The sequence below is a fragment of the Hemitrygon akajei genome, chromosome 3 (assembly GCF_048418815.1).
Source record: "Hemitrygon akajei chromosome 3, sHemAka1.3, whole genome shotgun sequence".
NCBI classification, from domain to species: domain Eukaryota; kingdom Metazoa; phylum Chordata; class Chondrichthyes; order Myliobatiformes; family Dasyatidae; genus Hemitrygon; species Hemitrygon akajei.
In genome coordinates this window covers 103,156,699-103,163,945 of record NC_133126.1, presented here as the reverse complement: position 1 = coordinate 103,163,945, position 7,247 = coordinate 103,156,699, and the positions used below count along the sequence as shown (strand labels likewise).

Sequence of the window (7,247 nt, the reverse complement as noted above, 5' to 3'; positions counted from 1 at the left end):
TGCTACAACCATCTTAACTGCCTATTCCCAAAGACCTGCAGCCAGACCGATAGGAATTAGTAACTTTCTCATTCTTGCGTAAGCTAACCTGAATGTTGTCTATTTTGTTGAAGACCTTGCTAAATTTTTTAGCATGAATGTCCGCTTGCTCCTTTAACGACCGGAGAATGTTGCCATTCTCTGCCATGTGCTTCTGTATGGGGTCGAGAGCCTTTTCCAGTGACTCCTTTAGCACTTGGGCTACCGTTTCTTGCAGCGATTCCATCTCCGTTGCCATTGTTTGCTTAATTAGCATAGCCATTTCCTCGGATGAATCGCTAGCTTGGTGTCGTCTGCGGGTATCTTGTTTCCTGGTTGAGTTTGAATTTTTTTTAAGGTCATGTCTTTAGTTAGATCTTTCTCCAACTCAACCTTGTATTAAGACTGTCTATGAGCCCTAAAGAACTTGAAAAAGGAGGGTTATATATTAGCGCTCAGTGCCGTGCTGCCATCCTCACCGGAAGTCCCACTATTCTAAGTATTCTGGTTAACTTCAGTTTCAGTTCCAGGCAGTCTATCTACAAATTTAAATTCAAAAATCATATATGCACAGTTTAACTCCTTTCACGACAATTCTCCAACATCACAACTCTTAAAGTAAATCTCATTCAGTAACTTATCAGTTATTGCAGAAAATCTTCGAATGAAAATCAACTTGTACACCCAACCGTATTATGTCCTCTGCGTCATTACACATTCAGTTCCTGCGCTGGTTCTTCATCTTGGATGGCTAGCTATCTTGTTTCTTGGTTCATTGGAATGAAATAGTTGATCATCCACAAAGTCAGTTTACAAACTTGTAAAAAAAACTTGACCAAATCCCTTGGTATGATTTTACAAAACTAATTCCCCACTACACTGGTCTCTGCCGATATTGTCTCGTTAAAGCTGCTGCATGTTATAGCTAGAGCTTCAATACATCTTTTGCCTCTCCAGGGGTTTCACCCTGAGGCTTTCAAGTTAGTACAGTAAAGATACTCACTACTAATTCCATTCTTAACGGTTCATGTCTTCAACTTCTAATCGTTGTTGCGTCCAGCCCGCCCCGCCCCGCCCTCGCAGAGCAATTTTTTCCAACCCTCCGCAAGTGGAACTTTCTATCATTACATCTCTGGGCTTAATTGACATATGGTTGTACGGATCTAGTACTTGAGCTCATAATCTACTTTGTTCTGGCCCTGTACTTTCCCTGTAATACTTTATTCTGCTCTCTGATACTGTTTTAACTTGTTGCACTGAACTTATTTGAATGAACAATATAAATGTTTCACTTTAGTACATGTGATGATAATTAATCAATTTACTCCTTCACACTCCACACCCTTCAAACTCTCCACTTAATCCACAACCTGCATTTACCCGCTACCCCTCAGCTCACAAGGCACCTCAAATTCCACACTGACACTCCACGCCTCTCAGCCCACATATCTACCTCACAACTACACACCCCTTTACACACACTTACCCGACATACCTCACGTCCCACGGTGACTGCGGTTGCATGGTAACCGTTGCCCGGTTACGCGGTTTGTTTGTTTTCCGGGGGCCTCAGTCGCTTCCATTCCGATGCTGTCTGTGCTGCGAGTCCAGTGTGAGTAATCCCCAAGACTGATTGAGGGGAAGGGTTGGGGAGAGGAGGATTGTGCGAGGCAGGAGTGGGACGGGAAAAGGGCAGGTGACCGGAAGTAGGTGAAGAGTGGGTTGAGTGTGGAGGGGTAAAGGGGGCGAGGAAAAGCGGAAGAAGGAGAGGGAGAAGCGAGTGGGGAAGGAAAAAGAAAATGGAGTGACGTGGAGTGCTGGAATGGAGAGCAAAAGGTGGAAGAGAAGAGGAGAGATGAGGAAATGGGGCAATGAGATGTGAGAAAGGTGGGAGTGAAAAGTGATGGGTGGGGAGAGAGAAGGGTAAAAGATGTGAGGGGAGGTGAAGAGGGGGTGAGGAGACAGGGAAGAGACGGTGAGGAGTGTTGGATGGGAGGAGTGAGAGTATGGGGAGAAGGGGTGGGGTTGGGGTGAGAGTACGGGGAGAAGGGGTGGGGTGGGGTTGGGGTGAGAGTACGGGGAGAAGGGGTGGGGTTGGGGTGAGAGTGTAGGGAGGTGGGGTGGGTTGCGGTGAGAGTAGGGAGAAGGGGTGGGATGGGGTTGGGGTGAGAGTACAGGGAGAATGCACATGCCCTCATACAAGATGAGACAGGGCCCTGGTGAGACCACACCTGGAGTATTGTGTACAGTTTTGGTCTCCAGGGTTAAGGAAGGACATCCTGGCTGTAGAGGAAGTGCAGCGTAGATTCACGAGGTTAATTCCTGGGATGTCCGGATTGTCTTACGCAGAGAGGTTAGAGAGACTGGGCTTGTACACGCTGGAATTAAGGAGATTGAGAGGAGATCTGATTGCAACATATAAGATTATTAAGGGATTGGACAAGATAGAGGCAGGAAATATGTTCCAGATGTTGGGAGAGTCCAGTACCAGAGGGCATGGTTTGAGAATAAGGGGTAGGCCATTTAGGGCAGAGTTAAGGAAAAACTTCTTCTCCCAGAGAGTTGTGGGGGTCTGGAATGCACTGCCTCGGAATGCAGTGGAGGCCAATTCTGTGGATGCTTTCAAGAAGGAGCTAGATAGGTATTTTATGGATAGGGGAATCAAGGGATATGGGGACAAGGCAGGAACCGGGTATTGATAGTAGATGATCAGCCATGATCTCAGAATGGTGGTGCAGGCTCGAAGGGCCGAATGGTCTACTTCTGCACCTATTGTCTATTGTCTATTGAGACCATGACGGCAAGTGACTTCAGTCTCTATAACCAAATCAAATCGCAGGAGCCCCATGAGGCTGTGTTAAGAAAGGTGACCAGAATCCCATTGGCCAGCTGTTACAGGTGCTAATGTTAGGTTTGTGGCATGTTTCAACAATGTTCGTAATACAAGTAGCCCCTAAACATGCGTGCAGTTCCATTCCAAATACTAACTTCATTGAGATGCTAAAATCTCGCTGGTCAGTAGGTCATTCAGTATTAAAAGACCAAAAATTGAGAAAGAAAGGCAAAATTGAACTTGAGTAAATTAGCTGCTGAGATACACATGGATTAAAAAGATTGTGTTAGGCTCATTTTTTAAAAAAGGCTCCTTGCAGACAGAGATGGGAGAATTTATAAGGAAAATAGGGAAATAACAGAGGAAGTAAGCAATTACTTTGATCTGTCATCATTGGAAAAAGACATAAAGGACAATGGGAGATGTACTGGAGAAGTAGAGTCTGACAAGAATTACAGTTGAAGGGAATTGGGATTAATAAAATAGGGTATTAGAGAACTTGATAAGATTAAAAGCTGGTAAACCCCAAATATTGAAAGAGGTAGCTATGTATATATAGCTTCAAAAGTATCACCATCTTCAAAAGTAATGTAGATTTTGAAATGTTTCCTGTTGCAAATGTGACACAATTATTTAAGAAAGAAGGAAGAGAAAAACCAGGAAACACTGCCAGAATGTTGGGATAAAAACCTGAAAAGGAGTAATAGGTCTGAATAGTATTAGTGGGTTTGTGAAAGGATCATGTTTTCATTGGCTCTCCAGTAGTCAACAGGAATGAGAGGAGCAGATGTGTGGAGAGAGTGCAGACAGTTATAATAACACGGTAGTATTAGCGGGCAATTTAACTTCCCTAACATTGATTGGGTCACCCATTGGGCTTGGACAGGGTGCAGTTTGTTAAATGTGTCCTTAAAGAGAGTGCCCTATAGAGGATGTAACAGTGTACCTTCTCTTAAGAAGCAAGGTAGGGCAAGTGCCTGAGGTGTCAGTCAAGGAGCACTTTGAATCCAGTGACCATAATTCTATTAGTTATAAAATAGTTATGGAGAAAGATCAGATGAATCCACAAATTAATGCTCTAAAATTGGACAGGGATCATTTTGGAGGCATGAGACAGGATCTTGCAGAGATCTGTTGGATGAGACTACCGGTACAAGGATGACTGGCAAGTGGGAGGCTTTTTAAAAATATGACATCAAGAGACCAGGTCTGCTAGTTGAAAGGACAAGGTTGTAAGTTTAGGGAACAATGGTTGACAAGAGATATCAATGCTCTGTTCAGAAAAATGAAAGAGGCATACTTTTGGACAAAGCAATTGGAGCAAGTGAATCCCTCAGTGACTACTATGAATGTAAGAGCACACTTCAAAGAGAAATTAGGAGGACAAAATGAGGTTATGAGATGGAACTGGCAGGCAGAGTAAAGGAACATTCCAAGAGATTCTTTAGGAATATTAAGATGGTGGCATGAGAGAATAAGTTTCCTTAACAATTGGCATGGCACAGGAAATAGGTAAGATTTTTCACTCAAGATGCTGGTGGAACACAGCAGGTCAGGCAGCATTTATAGGAAGAAGCACTGTCGATGTTTCGGGCCGAGACCTTTCATCAGGACTAACCTGACCAGTTAATCCAGTTAGTCCTGACGAAGGGTCTCGGCCCGAAACGTCAACAGTGCTTCTTCCTATAGATGCTGCCTGGCCTGCTGTGTTCCACCAGCATTTTGTGTGTGTTGTTTGAATTTCCAGCATCTGCAGATTTCCTCGTGAAGATTTTTCACTTTTTTTACTGTTGAGAAAATAATGGATGCTAAAAAAATGTGATGATATCTTGGACAGCACACAAGTTACTCTGGAGGAGGTCAGTATATTGATGTAAGTGGTGGCTGAGTTACTAGTGGGTACTCTGAGGCACAGGATCTATCAACATTTCAATAGGCAAGGTGTAATTAGGGACAGTCAATTTAGCATTGGGATTGGGAAATAGTGCCTCAAGGAGATAATTAAGATTTTTTTGATTCGGAACAAGAAGGCAGCGGGAGACATTTTAAGTTCTCGGGGGAAGAGAGAGGCCAGACTGCACAGGTGCATGATGATCGCCTGTTGAGTGCGAACTGTTTAAAAAGAAGGCAGCCATATCCAGTGGGCAGCATTGGAAGCAGGCAGCTGAGTGAAAGGGCTTTGGCTCAACGGGCTTCGGCGGTAACGGGACGAGGCAAGGCAGTTGTTGATTGCAAAAGGAAGTAGTATGTGTGTGAGGCTGGTTTTCTGTGGTCGGTGTCAGATGTGGGAGGTCCTGGAGTCTCCCAGCATCCTGGATGGCCACATCTGCACCCGGTGCATCGAGATGCAACTCCTAAGGGACCGTGTTAGAGAACTGGAGCTGCAGCTCGATGACCTTCGTCTGGTCAGGGAGAGTGAGGAGGTGATAGAGGGGAGTTACAGGCAGGTGGTCACTCCGGGGCCACAGGGGACAGAGAAATGTGTCACAGTCAGGAGAGGGAAGGGGAAGAGTCAGGTACTAGACAGTACCCCTGTGGCTGTACCCCTTGACAATAAGTACTCCTTTCTTTTTCTTTTTAAATCTTTTTATTAATTTTAAACAAACATATATAAAACATGAATACAGAGAGCTTGAGAGTACATAACTAATAGGTTAAGGTATAAATACAAATAGATGATAATCCATATATAATAACCTCCCAAACTTATAGTAATTATGAAAAATGGAGTAAATAAGAAAACCACCCCCCCAAAAAAAAAACTTAACCAACATGGGCCATTTCATTATGTCAAATTTACACAGTAGCTTCAATAACTCCGCACCCCCATCCAAATAATTAAGGATAATAAAAGTAAGGTTTAGGAAAAGTCAGTTTAGCTCATATGAAAATGTTGAATAAATGGTCTCCAAATTTAGACAATAGACAATAGGTGCAGAAGTAGACCATTCGGCCCTTCGAGCCTGCACCACCGTTTTGAGATCATGGCTGATCATCTACTATCAATACCCGGTTCCTGCCTTGTCCCCATATCCCTTGATTCCCCTATCCATAAAATACCTATCTAGCTCCTTCTTGAAAGCATCCAGAGAATTGGCCTCCACTACCTTCCGAGGCAGTGCATTCCAGACCCCCACAACTCTCTGGGAGAAGAAGTTTTTCCTTAACTCTGTCCTAAATGACCTACCCCTTATTCTCAAACCATGCCCTCTGGTACTGGACTCTCCCAGCATCTGGAACATATTTCCTGCCTCTATCTTGTCCAATCCCTTAATAATCTTATATGTTTCAATCAGATCCCCTCTCAATCTCCTTAATTCCAGTGTGTACAAGCCCAGTCTCTCTAACCTCTCTGCGTAAGACAGTCCAGACATCCCAGGAATTAACCTCATGAATCTACGCTACACTTCCTCTACAGCCAGGATGTCCTTCCTTAACTCTGGAGACCAAAACTGTACACAATACTCCAGGTGTGGTCTCATCAGGGCTCTGTACAAATGCAAGAGGATTTCCTTGCTCTTGTACTCAATTCCCTTTGTAATAAAGGCCAACATTTCATTAGCCTTCTTCACTGCCTGCTGCACTTGCTCATTCACCTTCAGTGACTGATGAACAAGGACTCCTAGATCTCTTTGTATTTCTCCCTTACCTAACTCTACACCGTTCAGATAATAATCTGCCTTCCTGTTCTTACTCCCAAAGTGGATAACCTCACACTTATTCACATTAAACGTCATCTGCCAAGTATCTGCCCACTCACCCAGCCTATCCAAGTCACCCTGAATTCTCCTAACATCCTCATCACATGTCACACTGCCACCCAGCTTAGTATCATCAGCAAACTTGCTGATGTTATTCTCAATGCCTTCATCTAAATCATTGACGTAAATTGTAAACAGCTGTGGTCCCAATACCGAGCCCTGTGGCAGCCCACTAGTCACCACCTGCCATTCCGAGAAACACCCATTCACTGCTACCCTTTGCTTTCTATCTGCCAACCAGTTTTCTATCCATGTCAATGTCTTCCCCCCCAATGCCATGAGCTTTGATTTTACCCACCAATCTCCTATGTGGGACCTTATCAAATGCCTTCTGAAAATTTAACTGAAGGGTCAAAGACAACACTTCTAATTTTTTCTAAACTCAAACAAGAAATAGTTTGAGAAAACCACTGAAATATAGTTGGAGGATTAATTTCTTTCCAGTTCAATAGGATAGATCTTCTAGCCATTAATGTAACAAATGCAATCATCCGCCGGGCTGAAGGGGATAAACAACTATTATCCACCATTGGTAAACCGAAAATTGCAGTAATAGGATGCGGTTGCAATTTGAAATTCAGAACTGTTGAAATAGTACCGAAAATATCTTTCCAATAATTTTGCAAACAAGGGCA

General features: G+C 43.7%; 1 protein-coding gene across 1 annotated transcript in view; it reads left to right on the top strand.

Annotated features, from left to right (window-relative positions):
* The first annotated feature begins 1,559 nt into the window (after positions 1-1,559).
* The window catches only part of heatr4 (HEAT repeat containing 4), a 116,224-nt gene continuing 110,536 nt past the window's right edge, over positions 1,560-7,247 (top strand). The window contains exon 1 of the mRNA XM_073040530.1: positions 1,560-1,630. The gene's annotated coding sequence lies outside the window, so the exon portion shown is untranslated. The remainder of the gene's footprint in view (positions 1,631-7,247) is intronic.